Raw genomic sequence first — 22,163 nt, 5'->3', positions numbered from 1 at the left:
ATATCTCGTCACTCTATCTAGTCAGTATATTTAGTCACTCTATATCTCATCACTCTATATCTAGTCAGTATATTTAGTCACTCTATATATAGTCACTCTATATCTCGTCACTCTATATCTCGTCACTCTATATCTAGTCAGTATATTTAGTCACTCTACATCTAGTCAGGATATTTAGTCACTCTACATCTAGTCACTCTATATCTAGTCAGGATATTTAGTCACTCTATATCTAGTCACTCTATATCTCGTCACTCTATATCTAGTCAGTATATTTTGTCACTCTATATCTAGTCACTCTATATCTCGTCACTCTATATCTAGTCAGTATATTTAGTCACTCTACATCAAGTCATTCTATATCTAGTCAGGATATTTAGTCACTCTACATCTAGTCACTCTATATCTAGTCAGTATATTTAGTCACTCTACATCTAGTCAGGATATTTAGTCACTCTACATCTAGTCACTCTATATCTAGTCAGGATATTTAGTCACTCTATATCTAGTCACTCTATATCTCGTCACTCTATATCTCGTCACTCTATATCTAGTCAGTATATTTAGTCACTCTACATCAAGTCACTCTATATCTAGTCAGGATATTTAGTCACTTTACATCTAGTCACTCTATATCTAGTCAGTATATTTAGTCACTCTACATCTAGTCAGGATATTTAGTCACTCTACATCTAGTCACTCTATATCTCATCACTCTATATCTCGTCACTCTATATCTCGTCACTCTACATCTAGTCACTCTCCATCTAGTCACTCTACATCTAGTCACTCTGTATCTAGTCACTCTGTATCTAGTCAGGATATTTAGTCACTCTACATCTAGTCACTCTGTATCTAGTCCCTCTGTATCTAGTCACTCTGTATCTAGTCACTCTGTATCTAGTCACTCTGTATCTAGTCACTCTGTATCTAGTCACTTTATATCTCGTCACTTTATATCTCGTCACTCTATCTCGTATCTATCCCTCTGTATCTAGTCACTTTATCTAGTCTCTATATCTAGTCACTTTATATCTCGTCACTCTATATCTCGTCACTCTATATCTCGTCACTCTACATCTAGTCACTCTATATCTAGTCAGGATATTTAGTCACTCTACATCTAGTCACTCTGTATCTAGTCTCTGTATCTAGTCACTCTGTATCTAGTCACTCTGTATCTAGTCACTCTATCTAGTCTCTGTCTAGTCCCTCTATCTATCTCTGTATCTAGTCACTCTGTATCTAGTCACTCTACATATAGTCACTCTACATCTAGTCACTCTACATATAGTCACTCTACATCTAGTCACTCTACATCTAGTCAGTATATTTAGTCAGTCACTCTGTATCTAGTCACTCTAGTCTAATTTAGCCAGCTTCTCACATCCCTTTCAACAGTTTTAATTGCTAGGTTGGTTTGGTATTAAAGCTAATGATAATAAGATATTTGACCCATAAGGTTTACTATATTCCAATCTCATAGTTCTCAATCTCATAGATATTGCTCCTCATGAGTAAACAGCATTTCAATCAATCAGATAATGATTACAGAAATTGCTTTAAAACGGTAAGTGCTCATTCATGAACTGTTCCCACACAAAAAAATAAGTAGATTTTCTGATTCCCACCATCTCTCCAGTCCCTATACAGTGGTACAGCTATATGATATGTCATGCCCCCATCACGCCCACGCACCCTCACCCTGCCAGCTGTAACAGATACCCAGAGTGGGCTCATCCAAGCTGGCAGAAATCTGCCCACACAAAGCCATGTCCGCCTCTTCAAGGAAGCCAGAGCCAGCCACGGCACACCACATTCAATCACCCTGCACCACCAGTCACACAGAGTCAGAGAGAGAGTCAGAGAGAGAGTCAGAGAGAGAGAGAGAAAGAGAGAAAGAGAGGGAGAAAGAGAGAGAGAGAAAAAGAAAGAGAGAGAAAGAGAGAAAGAGAGAGAGAGAGAAAGAGAGAGAAAGAGAGAGAGAGAGAGAGAGAGAGAAGAAAGAGAGAGAGAGAGAGCTGCCATAAAGAAAAAGGATGAATAGAGAGAGAGGGTGGGTGGGTGCCATAAAGAAAAGGGTGAAGAGAGAGAGAGGGTGAGTGCCATAAAGAAAAGGGTGAAGAGAGAGAGAGGGTGGGTGGGTGCCATAAAGAAAAGGGTGAAGAGAGAGAGAGGGTGAGTGCCATAAAGAAAAGGGTGAAGAGAGAGAGAGGGTGAGTGCCATAAAGAAAAGGGTGAAGAGAGAGAGGGTGAGTGCCATAAAGAAAAGGGTGAAGAGAGAGAGAGGGTGAGTGCCATAAAGAAAAGGGTGAAGAGAGAGAGAGGGTGAGTGCCATAATGAAAAGGGTGAGTGCCATAAAGAAAAGGGTGAAGAGAGAGAGAGGGTGAAGAGAGAGAGAGGGTGAAGAGAGAGAGAGAGGGTGAAGAGAGAGAGAGGGTGAAGAGAGAGAGAGAGGGTGAAGAGAGAGAGAGAGGGTGAAGAGAGAGAGAGAGGGTGAAGAGAGAGAGAGGGTGAAGAGAGAGAGAGGGTGAAGAGAGAGAGAGAGGGTGAAGAGAGAGAGAGGGTGAAGAGAGAGAGAGGGTGAAGAGAGAGAGAGGGTGAAGAGAGAGAGAGGGTGAAGAGAGAGAGAGGGGTGAAGAGAGAGAGAGGGGGTGAAGAGAAGAGAGAGGGGGTGAAGAGAGAGAGGGTGAAGAGAGAGAGAGAGGGTGAAGAGAGAGAGAGGGTGAAGAGAGAGAGAGAGGGTGAAGAGAGAGAGAGGGTGAAGAGAGAGAGAGGGTGAAGAGAGAGAGAGAGTGAAGAGAGAGAGAGGGTGAAGAGAGAGAGAGAGGGTGATGCCAAAGGAAAAATGATAGAGGAAATAAAAGGTGGACATAAAAGGCACATTCATCTGTAGCAGTAAAGGGAAAGATTGTGAATCAATCATCCAGGACCGTTGCACTATAATGAGTCTTGCATTATTTGAATTGATGAAATATCTCCCAAAGGAAAGAGCTGAAATGTCATAGTTTCTACTTCAAACTGAAGCAATAAGAGTAAAGATCTCTGGTCTTCGTATGTGTCTGTGTGTGTGTGTGTGTGTGTGTGTGTGTGTGTGTGTGTGTGTGTGTGTGTGTGTGTGTGTGTGTGTGTGTGTGTGTGTGTGTGTGTGTGTGTGTGTGTGTGTGTGTGTGTGTGTGTGTGTGTGTGTGTGTGTGTGTGTGTGTGTGTGTGTGTGTGAAAGAGAGAGAGAGAGAGACAGAGACTAGTCAGCTACCCTGTATAACTATACCTCCTCTCATACGACAACAGCCCTTACAGCAGCACTCTGGGCCCATTCCAAGACCGAGTGGTAGTTGTGTTTGTGTGTGTGTGTGGACAGAGACTAGTCAGCTACCCTGTATAACTATACCTCCTCTCATACGACAACAGCCCTTACAGCAGCACTCTGGGCCCATTCCAAGACCGAGTGGTAGTTGTGTTTGTGTGTGTGTGTGGACAGAGACTAGTCAGCTACCCTGTATAACTATACCTCCTCTCATACGACAACAGCCCTTACAGCAGCACTCTGGGCCCATTCCAAGACCGAGTGGTAGTTGTGTTTGGATCTCCCTTCAAGTCGACTCCAGTGATTCTAGGGAGAGTTTGGGAACGTTTGGAACCAGTGAGGTTTGGCTCCCAGTCTCACCATCAACCTCACCTCAAATTAACCTCATTACCAGTTCTTCCAAGAGGGAAATGGACATTTGGCTGTGTGTGATGCTATGATGAACTGGGCTGTGAGGGTTGCTATAGTGATATGGTGTACTGGGCTGTGAGGGTTGTTATAGTAATATTGTCTACTGGGCTGTGAGGGTTGTTATAGTGATATGGTGTACTGGGCTGTGAGGGTTGTTATAGTGATATGGTCTACTGGGCTGTGAGAGTTGTTATAGTGATATGGTGTACTGGGCTGTGAGGGTTGTTATAGTGATATGGTGTACTGGGCTGTGAGGGTTGTTATAGTGATACGGTGTACTGGGCTGTGAGGGTTGTTATAGTGATATGGTGTACTGGGCTGTGAGGGTTGTTATAGTGATATGGTGTACTGGGCTGTGAGAGTTGTTATAGTGATATGGTGTACTGGGCTGTGAGAGTTGTTATAGTGATATGGTGTACTGGGCTGTGAGGGTTGTTATAGTGATATGGTGTACTGGGCTGTGAGGGTTGTTATAGTGATATGGTGTACTGGGCTGTGAGGGTTGTTATAGTGATATGGTGTACTGGGCTGTGAGGGTTGTTATAGTGATATGGTGTACTGGGCTGTGAGGGTTGTTATAGTGATATGGTGTACTGGGCTGTGAGGGTTGTTATAGTGATATGGTGTACTGGGCTGTGAGGGTTGTTATAGTGATATGGTGTACTGGGCTGTGAGAGTTGTTATAGTTATATGGTGTACTGGGCTGTGAGGGTTGTTATAGTGATATGGTGTACTGGGCTGTGAGGGTTGTTATAGTGATATGGTGTACTGGGCTGTGAGGGTTGTTATAGTGATATGGTGTACTGGGCTGTGAGAGTTGTTATAGTGATATGGTGTACTGGGCTGTGAGGGTTGTTATAGTGATATGGTGTACTGGGCTGTGAGGGTTGTTATAGTGATATGGTGTACTGGGCTGTGAGGGTTGTTATAGTGATACGGTGTACTGGGCTGTGAGGGTTGTTATAGTGATATGGTGTACTGGGCTGTGAGGGTTGTTATAGTGATACGGTGTACTGGACTCTTTATTGAGTGAATTTTAACTAGTGTTGATTAAGTAAATAAGAGAACAAAAGCAAAGTTCCATCGCAAACAAAACCTGGACTGAGTGGGATGGGGATTTGCACATATGTGTTAGAATCTTAGTTCCTGTCATGCGATTGGCTGAGGAAATACAAAGGGTTAGCAGAGGAAGAGGAGGAGGAGGATGAGGAGGAAGAGGAGGGCAAATCCCTTTTATCACTACCACCTCTTAATGAATTAATTCAGGGAAATTAATCACAATGGGACTTTCCTCACACACACACACACACACACACACACACACACACACACACACACACACACACACACACACACACACACACACACACACACACACACACACACACACACACACACACACACACACACACACACACAAAATGCATAATAAACACACAAAATATCTGTATGCTCCACAGCCCAGAGTTATTAGCTAGTAGAGAGTTAGTAGACATGTTTCTCAACGACTGCATGTGTCTAAGCATATCTGATCATATTTACCAACACACACAAGGCGAATGTTACTCCTGCCTGCCTGGGCTCATTAAGCCTCGCCAAGCAGTAGGGCTCTGTCCCAAATGACACCCTATTCCCTATTTAGTGCACTACTTTCAACCAAAGCCCTATGGGTCCTGACCAAATGTACTGCACTCAACAGAGACTAGGATGCCATTGGCGACAGAGCCGAACCCTCACTGCCAAGTCCTGCCCACAGCCCTGGAACCAGGACCTCACCAATGCTGTTGTCACAGCAACCCTGCATCCCAGAGCAAATGGGGAAGGTGGGGGGCGGAGGGGCGGCATGATGTCATCCTGTGGCACTGTAGGGGCCAATCAAACCTTGAGAAAATGATGTCACCTTTTGTTACGATGGTCCATTCAGCCCTATAGAGGAGCAGTGAATTGAGAGCTGCAGAGAGGTCACTCTTCCCCCTGAGTTGTGTGTGAGAAAGACAACAAAAAGAGGAGAAGGGGAAAAAGGAGGCAGGCAGGCAGGAGCAGGGAGGCACATTGTGGACATGCTAATGGTGTTGACCGTGGGGCAGGCCCATAAAGATGTCATGAAACACAACTTCCAAAACACCGGTGCCAAGCCCCCTCCTCCCCCCTGCCATCCAGCTCCTTCATAAGATCCCTCGAAATGCTTTGAACTTGTCAGAAATCTGTCAAGCGCATGTACAAAAGGCTAAAGCACAGTGCAATGGAGCCGTGCTCGGTTCGCTTTGTTTTATCTCAACAATAAACAAGTCCTCTTGAGGAATAATTGCTACCCCCCCCCAACAGCACCATTCCTCCCTCAACAGCACCACAAAAAGCCCTCACCATACCACCTAATAACCCCCATCCTCTATATCCCATCCCCCGCTGTGTCCATATGGTTCACTAAGTCAAACATTATTATTATTAATATATTTCACCTTTATTTAACCAGGTAGGCCAGTTGAGAACAAGTTCTCATTTACAACTGCGACCTGGCCACGATAAAGCAAAGCAGTTCGACACAAACAACAACACAGAGTTACACATGGAATAAACAAACATACAGTCAATAATACAGTAGAAAAAGTCTATATACAGTGTGTGGAAATGAGGTAGGATAAGGGAGGTAAGGCAAAAAATAGGCCATGGTGGTGAAGTAATAGTAATTAATAGTAAATGCAATATAGTAATTAAACACTGGAATGGTAGATGTGCAGAAGATGAATGTGCAAGTAGAGATACTGGGGTGCAAAGGAGCAAGAAAAATAAATAGAAACAGTAAGGGGGTGAGGTAGTTGGATGGGCTATTTACAGATGGGCTATGTACAGGTGCAGTGATATGTGAGCTGCTCTGACAGCTGGAGCTTAAAGCTAGTGAGGAAGATACGAGTCTCCAGCTTCAGTGATTTTTGCAGTTCGTTCCAGTCATTGGCAGCAGAGAACTGGAAGGAAAGGTGGCCAAAGGAAGAATTGGCTTTGGGGGTGACCAGTGAGATATACCTGCTGGAGCGCGTGCTACGGGTGGGTGCTGATATGGTGACCAATGAGCTGAGATGAGGCAGGGCTTTACCTAGCAGAGACTTGTAGATGACCTGGAGCCAGTGGGTTTGGCGATGAGTATGACGCGAGGGTCAGCCAACGAGAGCATACAGGTCGCAGTGGTGGGTAGTTTATGGGGCTTTGGTGACAGAACGGATGGCACTGTGATAGACTGCATCCAATTTGTTGAGTAGAGTGTTGGAGGCTATTTTGTAAATGGCATCGCCAAAGTCAAGGATCGGGGTCTCTCTCTCTCTCTCTCTCTCTCTCTCTCTCTCTCTCTCTCTCTCTCTCTCTCTCTCTCTCTCTCTCTCTCTCTCTCTCTCATCTCTCTCTCTCTCTCTATCTCAACTGTCTCTCTCTCTCTCTTACTCTCTCTCCTCTGTTTCTCTTTCTCTTCTGTCTCTCTTTCTCTCTCTTCTCTCTGCTGTCTCTCTTTCTCTCTCTTCTCTCTGCTGTCTCTCTTTCTCTCTCTTCTCTCTGCTGTCTCTCTTTCTCTCTCTTCTCTCTGCTGTCTCTCTCTCTGCCTCTGCTCTCTCTCTCTTCTGCCTCTCTGCTGTCTCTCTTTCTCTCTCTTCTCTCTGCTGTCTCTCTTTCTCTCTCTTCTCTCTGCTGTCTCTCTTTCTCTCTCTTCTCTCTGCTGTCTCTCTTTCTCTCTCTTCTCTCTGCTGTCTCTCTCTCTTCTGCCTCTGCTCTCTCTCTCTCTTCTGCCTCTCTTCTGTCTCTCTTTCTCTCTCTTCTCTCTGCTGTCTCTCTTTCTCTCTCTTCTCTCTGCTGTCTCTCTTTCTCTCTCTTCTCTCTGCTGTCTCTCTTTCCCTCTCTTCTCTCTGCTGTCTCTCTTTCTCTCTCTTCTCTCTGCTGTCTCTCTTTCTCTCTCTTCTCTCTGCTGTCTCTCTTTCTCTCTCTTCTCTCTGCTGTCTCTCTCTCTTCTGCCTCTGCTCTCTCTCTCTCTTCTGCCTCTCTGCTGTCTCTCTCTTCTGTCTCTTTCTCTCTTCTGTCTACCTCTCTCTCTCTCTCTCTCTCTCTCTCTCTCTATCTTTCTCTCTCTCGCCTCTCTCTCTCTCTCTCTCTCTCTCTCTCTCTCTCTCCAATTCTTCTCATTGTCTCTCTCCTGCCTCACTTTCTCTCTCACTCACATGTAATAACCCCATCATGTGAGTGGGAGGGAAATTCTAGGGGACATTTCCCTGTGCTGACCAAGACAGTGAGAGTACTATTATGACATGTAGCACTTCTCTGTGAACACTGTACACACTCAGAACACTGAACCTGTCATAGGTTTCCTTCTTTAACCTAGAAGTAAACATTTACAATACATATATATATAGTTTAAACAGTAACTCAACCTCCTACACAATAACAGTCTTGACCATATTATGTTAAGGTCAGAGAAAGGTTGATCTCTATGTGACCTAATGGGGAAATATGACATTACTGTTGGTTTCTTACTCTAACAGACTCTTTCACACAGTGGGTAAAGATTCTTAATGGTATTTCCTGACCTTCAAATGGCAGGTTCTGTCATTTTGAGACAAGATACCTGATTGTATAATCATAGAGTATTTATGCTTTTTAATCCCCAAGGGGACATTTGTTGGGTCACACTTTATTTGGAAAGTCTGGGTTTTCCATTTGTAGATTCTCTATATGGTCAGTGGCGATTTTAGCATGTAAATCTTGGTGTGGAAAACTCCCAGAAATGGTTTAAGATGAATGCCAGCAAAGCCACAACACAACACTAAACAATACATGAATTGCACTATAACGGTGACAAGCGGTGCCCACAAACTGTTAGGGCCCAACATTAAACTGTCCCAATGGCAGAGCTGCCTTGTCTGGCAGCGAAACAATTAATTCAGCCTCATTTATTGCCTTTTTTTAAAAATATAGCTGGTATGGCTGACTTGATAAACAAATATGGTTTCTACTGACAATTGAGATGTACAAACTATGGCATAAGGGAATGATGAGTGGATAAGAGGCATTCCATAATTTAAATTAAGACAGTAATGAGCGAGCGACGAAGGACATAGTCAATATTAAAGTGTTCAGCACTTTTGAAATGTACAGCGACAGGATGCAGAACATGGGCTGCTCTTACAGTATTTGCCCTGTACACCAAGTTAGAACTGTAGGATAAATAAAGGGGGCATATAAGCAGACAATGAAACCTCTTCCAATATCAGATGATGATGTTTCTCAAAATCAGGTTATAGGCTAGATGTGCACCATCAAGTCAGAACCTTAGGCGAAATTAGAGGTGAAAATAGACCAAATGATTAGGTTGAGGCACATGGGCTACTAACAGCTTACTACACAACATACACTGAGTATTACTTTCTTAGCTACAGCATACTTATCTCCCTTGCACATTTTTGGACTCACCTTGGCTTGTGATGTGCTCACTTAAACATGAAGGTGGCGCGGCGCTTTTGTCATCAAACTTTGTCATCAAATTCTGGCATTCTCTGGATTTATGGTGGGAACTCAGAAAAGCAAACACAGCCACTCCATTGAATAGCAGGCTACTGGTTTCTTTGTAATGCTTGAAGTTAGCCACTGATACCTTCCAAACGACTAGTTGTTGAATTTGCGATTTCCAATTTGTTGTGTAATCTTTACGCCCAATGGCCGATGAGCACCGACACGTTTTATCTATAATTTCTCTTCATTATTTCAATTCATATGACAAGAATGGAAAAGGATTTGCCAGTAGACTGGATTCATGATGATGACTGCTAGCTAAGACTTAGAAAGTAAGATGTTGACATGATCAGTCCAATCAAAGCTACTGTACATATTTTTTTACCTTTATTTAACTAAGTCAGTTAAAAACACATTCTTATTTTCAATGACAGCCTAGGAACAGTGGGTAGCCTGTTCAGAGACAGAACGACAGAATTGTACGTTGACAGCTCAGGGATTTGAACTTGCAACCTTTCGGTTTCTAGTCCAATGCTCTAACCACTAGGCTACCCTGCCACCTCATATAGCATGATTTGACGTCATGTTATCTGTGGCCAATGACCTAGAGCCTTCTTGGAAGGGCACTTGTAATATAACTCTATGGCAGGACCCAAAGGGCTGAAATTTTGGATGTCTACCCTTACTAAGGACATGAACTTGGCGATGACGTAGTGTCCCCATGAGTGACAGAACACCGAGCCAATCACAGCCAAGCAGCCAAGCTGCTCCCACAACAGCTCAATAGGGTTGAGACTGTGCTGGCCACTCCATTATAGACAAAATACCAGCTGACTGCTTCTTCTCTAAATAGTTCTTGTATAGTTTGGAACTGTGCTTTGGATCATTGTCCTGTTGTAGGAGGAAATTGGCTCCAATTAAGCGCCGTTCACAGGGTATGGCTTTGCAAAATGGAGTGATAGCATTCCTTCTTCAAGATCCCTTTTACCCTGTACAAATCTCCCACTTTACCACCACCAAAGCATCCCCAGATCATCACATTGCCTCCGCCATGTGATTGACAGATGGCATCAAGCACTCCTCCAGCATCTTTTCATTTTTTCTGCATCTCACGAATGTTCTTCTTTGTGATTTGAACACCTCAAACTTAGATTTGTCTGTCCATAACACTTTTTTCCAATCTTCCTCTGTCCAGTGCCTGTGTTCTTTTGCCCATCTTAATCTTTTCTATGTATTGGCCAGTCTTAGATATGGCCTTTTCTTTGCAACTCTGCCTAGAAGGCCAGCATCCCAGAGTCATCTCTTCACTGTTGACGTTGAGACTGGTGTTTTGTGGGTACTATTTAATGAAGCTGCCAGTTGAGGACTTGTGAGGCATCTCTTTCTCTAAACTAGACACTCTAATGTACTTGTCCTCTTGCTCAGTTGTGCACCGAGGCCTCCCACTCCTCTTTCTATTCTGGTTAGAGCCTGTTTGTGGTGTTCTGTGAAGGGAGTAGTACACAGCGCTGTATGAGATCTTCAGTTTCTTGGCAATTTCTCACATCTTCATTTCTCAGAACAAGAATAGACTGACGAGTTTCAGAAGAAATGTCCTTGTTTCTGGATATTTTGAGCCTGTATTCAAACCCACAAATGCTGATGCTCCAGATACTCAACTAGTCCAAAGAAGGCCAGTTGTATAGCTTCTTTAATCAGAACAACATTTTTCAGCTGTGCTAACATAATTGCAAAAGGGTTTTCTAATGATCAACTAGCCTTTTAAAATGATAAACTTGGATTAGCTAACACAGGAGTGATGGTTGCTGATAATGGCATCTACGCGTATGTAGATATTCCATAAAAAAATCAGGTGATTCCAGCTACAATAGTCATTTACAACATTAACAATGTCTACACTTGTATTTCTGATCAATTTGATGTTATTTTAAATGAACAAAAAATGTGCTTTTCTTTCAAAAACAAGGACATTTCTAAGTGACCCCAAACTTTTGAACTGTAGTGTACATTTGTTTGCCTAAAAATGTTGGGCTCAAAACTAGGTGTGGCTCTGCAGGTCACGACTGTACATGGTTATACGATCAATAAACTATCTGTTGATAAACAACTGCTTGCTAAGGTTACAGTTGGGATTAAGTTTAGAATAAGGTTTTGGGTAAGCATTAAGGTTAGGGCTAGGTTTAAGGTCAAGATTAGGGTTAGGATAAGGGTTAAGGTTAGGTTTAGAGCTAGGGTTACTAGATAGTTAGTTGAAATGGTACTGACAGTCTGCAGATGGACTATCCAAATAAAGTGTTATCTATTTGTTTTGATAATATGAATAATCATGATGACAGACTGCCTTGCTTTGATGTCATTATTACCCCACATAGTAACAGCCACCACACAACGGGCCAGGGAGCAAAGCCCAACAACACACTAACTGCTAGACCAATAGGAAGGGCAGGGCCTAAACATACACTAACTGCTAGACCAATAGGAAGGGCAGGGCCTAAACATACACTAACTGCTAGACCAATAGGAAGGGCAGGGCCTAAACATACACTAACTGCTAGACCAATAGGAAGGGCAGGGCCTAAACATACACTAACTGCTAGACCAATAGGAAGGGCAGGGCCTAAACATACACTAACTGCTAGACCAATAGGAAGGGCAGGGCCTAAACATACACTAACTGCTAGACCAATAGGATGGGCAGGGCCTGAACACATTAATTGATAGACCAATAGGAAGGGCAGGGCCTAAATACCCACTAACTGCTAGACCAAATCAAATCAAATGTATTTGTCACATACACATGTTTAGCAGATGTTAATGTGAGTGTAGCGAAATGCTTGTGCTTCTAGTTCCGACCATGCAGTAATATCTAACAACTAATATAACCTAACAATTTCACAACAACTACCTTATACACGAGTGTAAAGTGTAAAGGAATGAATACGGATATGTACATATATGAATGAGTGATGCCCGAACGGCATAGGCAAGATGCAGTAGATGGTATAGAGTACAGTATATACATATGAGATGAGTAATGTAGGGTATGAAAACATTATAAAAAGTGGCATTGTTTAAAGTGGCTAGTGATACATTACATCAAGATGGCAAGATGCAGTAGATGGTATAGAGGACAGTATATACATATGAGATGAGAAGGAGGAGGGCAAATCATCCAGGATGGCACATCAATGCGAGATGTGGCAAGAAGGTTTGCTGTGTATGTCAGCGTAGTGTCCAGAGCATGGAGGCGCTACCAGGAGACAGGTCAGTACATCAGGAGACGTGGAGGAGGCCGCAGGAGGGCAACAACCCAGCAGCAGGACCGCTACCTTTGTGCAAGGAGGAGCAGGAGGAGCACTGCCAGAGCCCTGCAAAATGACCTCCAGCAGGCCACAAATGTGCATGTGTCTGCTCAAACGGTCAGAAACAGACTCCATGAGGGTGGTATGAGGGCCCGACGTCCACAGGTGGGGGTTGTGCTTACAGCCCAACACCGTGCAGGACGTTTGGCATTTGCCAGAGAACACCAAGATTGGCAAATTCGCCACTGGCGCCCTGTGCTCTTCACAGATGAAAGCAGGTTCACACTGAGCACATGTGACAGACATGACAGTCGTGACAGTCGTGACAGTCTGGAGACGCCGTGGAGAACGTTTGCTGCCTGCAACATCCTCCAGCATGACTGGTTTGGCGGTGGGTCAGTCATGGTGTGGGGTGGCATTTCTGCTCGCCAGAGGTAGCCTGACTGCCATTTTTTATTTTATTTTTTATTTTACCTTTATTTAACTAGGCAAGTCAGTTAAGAACAAATTCTTATTTTCAATGACGGCCTAGGAACAGTGGGTTAAATGCCTGTTCAGGGGCAGAATGACAGATTTGTAGCTTGTCAGCTCGGGGGTTTGAACTTGAAACCTTCCGGTTACTAGTCCAACGCTCTAACCACTAGGCTACCCTGCCGCCCCATTAGGTACCGAGATGAGATCCTCAGACCCCTTGTGCAAGACAATGCTAGACCTCATGTGGCTGGAGTGTGTCAGCAGTTCCTGCAAGAGGAAGGCATTGATGCTATGGACTGGCCCGCCCGTTCCCCAGACCTGAATCCAATTGAGCACATCTGGTACATCTTGTCTTGCTCCATCCACCAACGCCACGTTGCACCACAGACTGTCCAGGAGTTGGCGGATGCTTTAGTCCAGGTCTGGGAGGAGATCCCTCAGGAGACCATCCGCCACCTCATCAGGAGTATGCCCAGGCATTGTAGGGAGGTCATACAGGCACGTGGAGGCCACACACACTACTGAGCCTCTTTTTGACTTGTTTTAAGGACATTACATCAAAGTTGGATCAGCCTGTAGTGTGGTTTTCCACTTTAATTTTGAGTGTGACTCCAAATCCAGACCTCAATGGGTTGATACATTTGATTTCCATTGATAATTTTTGTGTTGTCAGCACATTCAACTATGTAAAGAAACAAGTATTTAATAAGAATATTTCATTCATTCAGATCTAGGATGTGTTATTTTAGTGTTCCCTTTATTTTTTTGAGCAGTGTATATGTTGAAGAGAGTGGGGTTTAAGCTGAATCCCTGTCTCACCCCCCCCCCCACCATGTGGAAAGAAATGTGTTTTTTTCCAATTTAACCGCACACTTGTTGTTTGTGTACATGGATTTTATAATGCTGTATGTTTTCCCACAACACCACTTTCCAGACATTTTTTAAAATAAAATAAGCATGAGAAGACCTTGCCTTTGTTTTGGTTTGTTCATTTGTCAATTAGGGTGCGTAGTACGGTAATTTGGTTAAAAGACCATTTGACATTTGCTTGGTACATTGTTTTCGCTGAGGAAATGTACGAGTCTGCTGTTAATGACAATTCAGAGGACTTTCCCAAGGTTGCTGTTGACATACATCTGACGATAGTTATTGGGGTCATATTTGTCTCCACTTTTGTGGATTGGGGTGATCAGTCCTTGGTTCCAAATATTGGGGAATATGCCAAAGTTGAGGATGATGTTAAAGAGCTTAAGTATTGCCATTTGGAATTTGTGGTCTGTATATTTTATCATTTCATTTAGGATACCATCAACCCCACAGGCCTTTTTGGGTTGGAGGGTTTGCATTTTGTCCAGTAGTTCATTCTATGTAATTGGAGATTCCAGTGGGTTTTGGTAGTCTTTAATAGTTGATTCTAAGATCGGTATTTGATCATGTTCATGGTTTTGCTGTTTGTTCTTTGTTATAGAGCCAAAAATATTGGAGAAGTGGTTTATCCATACATCTTGGTTGAGGTCAGTGATAAAGTAGTCTAAATGACTACTGCCAAGAGATGAGCAATAGGTGTACCTACCGTAGGAGTCCCCTCGAAGCCTACCATTGACTATGTACATACCCAGCGTGCGACAGAGCGGCAGGAGTTGTAACCGGTTTTGTGGGGCATAATGATGGGGGAATGCTGTCACCTGTAGGTAGGTGTTTGTCCCCCTGTGTGCTGAGGGTGTCAGGTTCTTGTCAAGTTCTGGCATTTAGGTCGCCACAGACTAGTACATGTCCCTGGGCCTGGAAATGATTGATCTCCCCCTATAGGATGGAGAAGCTGTCATCGTATGGGGGGATATAGGTAGCACAGATGACCTCAGACCTCTTTTCTCCTTCTCTCTTTCTCTCTTCTCCCTCTCTCTTTCTCTCTTCTCCCTCTCTCTTTCTCTCTCTCTCTCTCTCTCTATCTGTGTATGCATCTTTGTTTTACCTTTATTTTATTTAACTAGGCAAGTCAGTTAAGAACAAATTCTTATTTTCAGTGACGGCCTAGGAACAGTGGGTTAACAGAACGACAGATTTGTACCTTGTCAGCTCGGGGGTTTGAACTTGCAGTCTCTCTCTCCCTTCATCTAGGTCTCTCTCTCCAGACAGATAGACAACATGACGTACTCATCTATGAAACTACCATAGATGAGAAGATAAGACACTCTGACAGCAGTAATTAATACATGTCAACATTTACTGTTTGGATTGAAGCTGTTTGTATAGAGATTTCAACTGGTTTGCAAAACTGGCGAGGAACAATGCATTATTTGTTTAATCTAACATTTAATTATCCAGGTGAGACAAATCATTGTTTACAATGGCGACCTGACAAGTGGCAAGTGCTGCAATGTACTGTCATATTGTCACATTTGATACGATGAGAAGGTAAACATGTCTCAATATACAGGCTTATTTTATGTTGTTGAAATAGTGGCATATTGAAGTGCCCTCAGAAATCTTCAACGGATCTGTTCAGCATTCTTCAAGTTTCAATAAAAGCATAATATAGTGAATTAGAAAATAGAAGTACATGTATCATGTTCAATAAGTACATCAGCAGCTCAGTGTGATGTCATAGATGTTTTAAACAGAAAGGCAGTCCTTTAGACATGTGCAGTAGAATAAAAGTCATTCCGTTGGAATCCCATTGGGTGAACTGGAGTGGATGACTGTCATGTCTTATTCCAGAAGAAATGTGAGACTGTCCCATGTACATTATGGGGGCAAGGGGTGTTGGTGGTTAAAGTGGACTGTAACTTTCCATGGAGGATGTGATGAAAAGTGGACTGTCCCATTATGTACCTGTCCAGAAGGGGCTGAGGAAACGTGAAGTGTCCCATTATGTACCTGTCCAGAAGGGGCTGAGGAAATGTGAAGTGTCCCATTTTGTACCTGTCCAGAAGGGGCTGAGGAAATGTGAAGTGTCCCATTATGTACCTGTCCAGAAGGGGCTGAGGAAATGTGAAGGGTCCCATTATGTACCTGTCCAGAAGGGGCTGAGGAAATGTGAAGTGTCCCATTATGTACCTGTCCAGAAGGGGCTGAGGAAATGTGAAGTGTCCCATTATGTACCTGTCCAGAAGGGGCTGAGGAACACTGGACAACACTCCTCACATTAGTCTAAAGGTCTGTATTCTGATATTAATAAATGATATTGATGATAGCCAGATCCAACATGGAACTTCCACTGCTGCTGCTGATACAGGATCCAGTCCAGAGAACATCCAGTAGCCATCTTCTCTCCATCCCTGAAAACACAACAAGAGGAGCAGATGACTGAGTGTCCATACATCCCTGAAGATGTCCTAAAATAGACAGCGTATGCACACTTCATTCCAAACAGTGACCCATTCAAATACTCAGTTAAGTTTGACACAGATAAAGTCCGGCACCTTCAAAGCTCTTTCAATGAAGACTCTTTCAATGAAGACTCTTTCAATGGAGACTCTTTCAATGGAGACTCTTTCAATGGAGACTCTTTCAATGGAGACTCTTTCAATGGAGACTCTTTCAATGGAGACTCTTTCAATGGAGACTCTTTCAATGAAGACTCTTTCAATGAAGACTCTTTCAATGAAGACTCTTTCAATGAAGACTCTTTCAATGAAGACTCTTTCAATGAAGACTCTTTCAATGAAGACTCTTTCAATGAAGACTCTTTCAATGAAGACTCTTTCAATGAAGACTCTTTCAATGGAGACTCTTTCAATGAAGACTCTTTCAATGAAGACTCTTTCAATGGAGACTCTTTCAATGGAGACTCTTTCAATGGAGACTCTTTCAATGAAGACTCTTTCAATGGAGACTCTTTCAATGAAGACTCTCCGTGCATTTTAGACCAGAAGTAGGTTTAATCTTGTTCTGGGAAACAGGCACTCAAAATACTCCTTCTTGCCTAAACCCCCCCCCCTCAAATGATAGGACCAACAAACCCCCCACAAAATGGAATAAATCTAAACCAGAATATTCTGGAATCAGAGGACATGCTTTGTTAATAAATCAAGACATCAGAAATGTTGATGGCTCTAGCAGAGCAGATTGGGTTGCCAACAGGCGCATTCCATCCAGCGGGCCTTTACTCAACGTGACGTTGTGGATGAATCTGGATGGATCTGAATTATCCCAATTATTACATTACCAGTGTTGAGGATATCAAGGTTAAAGCAATGGAGCAGTGGAGCTGCTTCCAGCAACGAGGATGACATTGAGCCAGCCTACAGTGCATGCAGCTGGACACCAGTACTGAAGGACAGTCCTAGGTTCAAATAGTATGTTGTTTTCTTTCAAATGAGCTTTCCCTTCACAATGGAACCGATGGGATAGTCCCACATCTGGAAATCCTGCCCATCTGGCACTACGGGCAGGCCCAAGCCAACACTCAAATAGTCACATAGTATTGGTTTTGAACAAAAAGCAAAACTATTTGAACCCATGTCTGGAATATAGTACAGTACCAGGCTAGATTAGAGGACCACACATCAATCAACACTCCACCAACCCTCAGCAATTCCCCTTCTAGAATGGCACAGAGCTCAAACAGAGACAGGAGGCCCATCTGATTAAAGGAAACCAGTTATATCTTGTGTTTAACAAAGTCCCGATCTACCAGAAACTATGATGGAATATTATCATGTTCTGTAAATGTCACACGTGTGCTCAGAGTTACATTCCATGTGAGGGACTAATGGGAAATAATTCATTCCAAAACAGCTGTGGTGTTTCATTAAGCTTTTTGATGTGAGAACAAGAGACTGCTAGCATTCTCACTGTTTTGCTGATTCGTAACCTCAGTGCTTCCAACGCTACTCTAGTTACTATGGGGTCTATCTGAAGCAGCCCGGGGGAGTCCCAGGGTGAGGTAGTGCAAGAAGGTGGCCTGTTTACAAATCAATGCCTTTTAATTAACCTGTGCTGCAAACCTTCCCAACAGCCACCCACACAATGACATCACTGAGATGTTGACTTCTTTTATGGGTTGTCATGGTGATGGTGCAGACTAGGCAGAGAGACTGTCTCATCATATAGAGCCTCAGGGGAGGAAGGACGTGTCAATAGACAGGGAGTGATCTGTCAACACATAGCTCTTCTTTCTGCTCTGTCTGCCCTGAGCCTGATAATACCTGCAGGGAGTCACATTCCAACACTACCTGTCTGACCTGCCTGCCCTGATTCTCTCTCTCTCTCTCCCTTACCCTCATCCCTCTCTCACTCCTACCTGGCATACCTCCCCCTCTAACCCTCCATCCACTGTCCCTGACTCTCTCTCTCCCTCCCTTACCCTCATCCCTCTCTCACTCCTACCTGGCATACCTCCCCCTCTAACCCTCCATCCACTGTCCCTGACTCTCTCTCCTCTATCTCCCTTACCCTCATCCCTCTCTCACTCCTACCTGGCATACCACCCCTCTAACCCTCCATCCACTGTCCCTGACTCTCTCTCTCTCTCTCATCCCTCTCTCACTCCTACCTGGCATACCACCCCTCTAACCCTCCATCCACTGTCCCTGACTCTCTCTCTCTCTCTCATCCCTCTCTCACTCCTACCTGGCATACCACCCCTCTAACCCTCCATCCACTGTCCCTGACTCTCTCTCTCTCTCCATCCCTTACCCTCATCCCTCTCTCACTCCTACCTGGCATACCTCCCCCTCTAACCCTCTATCCACTGTCCCTGACTCTCTCTCCTCTATCTCCCTTACCCTCATCCCTCTCTCACTCCGACCTGGCATACCTCCCCTCTAACCCTCCATCCACTGTCCCTGACTCTCTCTCTCCCTCCCTTACCCTCATCCCTCTCTCACTCCTACCTGGCATACCTCCCCATCTAACCCTCCATCCAATGTCCCTGACACACTCTCTCTCTCTCTTACCCTCATCCCTCTCTCACTCCTACCTGGCATACCTCCCCCTCTAACCCTCCATCCACTGTCCCTGACTCTCTCTCTCCCTCCCTTACCCTCATCCCTCTCTCACTCCTACCTTGCATACCTCCCCCTCTAACCCTCCATCCACTGTCCCTGATTCTCTCCCTCTCTCCTCTATCTCCCTTAACCTCATCCCTCTCTCACTCCTACCTGGCATACCTCCCCCTCTAACCCGGTCCTCCCCAATTAAGGTGCCACCAACCTCCTGTGTATGCCATCTATATGGATGTAGGATCTCTGTGGTACCTTGTATCTGTACAGGGTGAACTCTACATGACTCTATGGGGGTTTATTGTCTATTTCCATTGGGCTCCTCCTCCACATAGCCTTTAGATGCTGTGAAACCCTGTGGAGATGGGGCCTGGGTGTTCAGGTTACTGTAAACTTGGTATCGCTTTGGTTCGAAAAAGATACACCTTCAGATGTTAGACATGGAACGGAGGTCTGCTGTTCTCTCTCTTATCCTGTATCCAGTCAATTGGAGAACAGTTGCAGGATATTTTCTCATTTCCCAGGTTTCTAGGCATCTTGCCTTGTAGTCATCTCTTCGTTCATTGTTCACATTTGTCTTGTATGTTGTCCGTGGGATCTACATGTTTAGAATTATGCTTTGTTAATGTCAGTATTGCCTTATACAGTAATGAAGTTTTATGCCTTATATGTGAATCCATTCATTTTACAAACTTGCTTTGATATCCACATCTCATGACCATTTCTCCATCTCCGTCAGCTAAACTTATAATACTTGATAGCACATGGTTTTGCTGTAGTCAGATTAACATTTTAATAGGCTAATTGCTTAGTCTTATTATGCAATTCCTCAAAATGTTCTTAGGAATGAGTAGTTTCCTTAGGAACTTCGTAAATATCTTCTTATGTGGCATTGACATTAGTGACATGCTTGAAACTAACAAATACGTTTATGTGACAGGGATGATAGGATTTGGTTATTTCGTTATTTTTCACACATTATAGCCATCAGACTAGCTATATCAAAACCAAAAATGGATAACCAAGGAAAGTGCAATAAAAACTTCAGTAAATAAGAGCTTGAAGTGATGATGGAGGAAATAGCAGCCAGGAAAAGGTTGCTGTTGGGGAGACTTGATAACTGCAGGTTCACTGCTGAGACCAAAAAGAGAGGATGGGCGAGAGAGGCCGAGTCTGGTTACTCTGTCCTCTACCACGGGGGATTCTACTCTGGCTACTCTGTCCTCTACCACGAGGGATTCTACTCTGTCCTCTACCACGAGGGATTCTACTCTGGCTACTCTGTCCTCTACCACGAGGGATTCTACTCTGTCCTCTACCACGAGGGATTCTACTCTGGCTACTCTTTCCTCTACCACGAGGGATTCTACTCAAGCTACTCTGTCCTCTACCACGAGGGATTCTACTCTGGCTACTCTGTCCTCTACCACCAGGGGTTCTACTCTGGCTACTCTGTCCTCTACCACGAGGGATTCTACTCTGGCTACTCTGTCCTCTACCACAAGGGATTCTACTTCTACTCTGGCTACTCTGGCTACTCTGTCCTCTACCACGAGGGATTCTACTACTCTGGCTACTCTGTCCTCTACCACGAGGGACTCTACTCTGGCTACTCTGTCCTCTACCACGAGGGATTCTACTATGGCTACTCTGTCCTCTACCACGAGGGATTCTACTCTGTCCTCTACCACGAGGGATTCTACTCTGGCTACTCTTTCCTCTACCACGAGGGATTCTACTCAAGCTACTCTGTCCTCTACCACGAGGGATTCTACTCTGTCCTCTACCATGAGGGATTCTACTCTGGCTACTCTGTCCTCTACCACGAGGGATTCTACTCTGGCTACTCTGTCCTCTACCACGAGGGATTCTACTCTGTCCTCTACCACGAGGGATTCTACTCTGGCTACTCTGTCCTCTACCACGAGGGATTCTACTCTGTCCTCTACCACGAGGATTCTACTGGCTACTCTGTCCTCTACCACGAGGGATTCTACTCTGGCTACTCTGTCCTCTACCACGAGGGATTCTACTCTGTCCTCTACCACAGCTACTCTGTCCTCTACCACGAGGGATACTCTGTCCTCTACCACGAGGGATTCTACTCTGTCCTCTACCACGAGGGAGGGGATTCTACTCTGGCTACTCTGTCCTCTACCTGTCCTCTACCACGGGATTCTACTCTGGCTACTCTGTCCTCTACCACGAGGGATTCTACTCTACTCTGTCCTCTACCACGAGGGATTCTACTCTGTCTTTCTCTTCACCACGAGGGATTCTACCACGAGGGATTCTACTCTGGCTACTCTGTCCTCTACCACGAGGGATTCTACTCTGGCTACTCTGTCCTCTACCACGAGGGATTCTACTCTGGCTACTCTGTCCTCTACCACGAGGGATTCTACTCTGGCTACTCTGTCCTCTACCACAAGGGATTCTACTATGGCTACTCTGTCCTCTACCACGAGGGACTCTACTCTGGCTACTCTGTCCTCTACCACGAGGGATTCTACTATGGCTACTCTGTCCTCTACCACGAGGGATTCTACTCTGTCCTCTACCACGAGGGATTCTACTCTGTCCTCTACCACGAGGGATTCTACTCTGGCTACTCTTTCCTCTACCACGAGGGATTCTACTCAAGCTACTCTGTCCTCTACCACGAGGGATTCTACTCTGTCCTCTACCACGAGGGATTCTACTCTGGCTACTCTGTCCTCTACCACCAGGGGTTCTACTCTGGCTACTCTGTCCTCTACCACGAGGGATTCTACTCTGGCTACTCTGTCCTCTACCACGAGGGATTCTACTCTGGCTACTCTGTCCTCTACCACGAGGGATTCTACTCTGGCTACTCTGTCCTCTACCACGAGGGATTCTTCTCTGGCTACTCTGTCCTCTACCACGAGGGATTCTACTCTGGCTACTCTGTCCTCTACCACGAGGGATTCTACTCTCACTACTATGTCCTCTACCGCAGGGGAGAGTGGCCGAGTCTGTCTCTGCCATCGGGGGAATGGCAAGGGACAGTGACGGCGTAAAAAACAAGTGGTCCGACATCAAGGTGGCTGCTAAGAAGAAGGGAGCTGAGAGAACATTCAAGTGGACCAGCTGGAGGAGAAGGTGACGTCCATCATAGAGATGGTGGCAGAGGGACTGCGTGACAGGTAAGTTAGGTAGCTACGTTAGCTCGCTAACACGTAACAACGTTATAGACAACAACATAGCTAACGACGTTA

At 44.6% G+C, this 22,163-nt stretch overlaps 1 long non-coding RNA gene across 1 annotated transcript in view; it reads right to left on the bottom strand.

Annotated features, from left to right (window-relative positions):
• Positions 1-15,175: 15,175 nt before the first annotated feature.
• Positions 15,176-22,163, bottom strand: part of LOC124019606 — an 80,614-nt gene continuing 73,626 nt past the window's right edge. Inside the window, exon 4 of the long non-coding RNA XR_006835811.1 lies at positions 15,176-16,257. This is a non-coding gene — a long non-coding RNA (uncharacterized LOC124019606). The remainder of the gene's footprint in view (positions 16,258-22,163) is intronic.

This window comes from Oncorhynchus gorbuscha, unplaced genomic scaffold (assembly GCF_021184085.1).
Source record: "Oncorhynchus gorbuscha isolate QuinsamMale2020 ecotype Even-year unplaced genomic scaffold, OgorEven_v1.0 Un_scaffold_635, whole genome shotgun sequence".
Classification (NCBI taxonomy): domain Eukaryota; kingdom Metazoa; phylum Chordata; class Actinopteri; order Salmoniformes; family Salmonidae; genus Oncorhynchus; species Oncorhynchus gorbuscha.
This window is presented reverse-complemented; position numbering and strand designations above follow the sequence as displayed.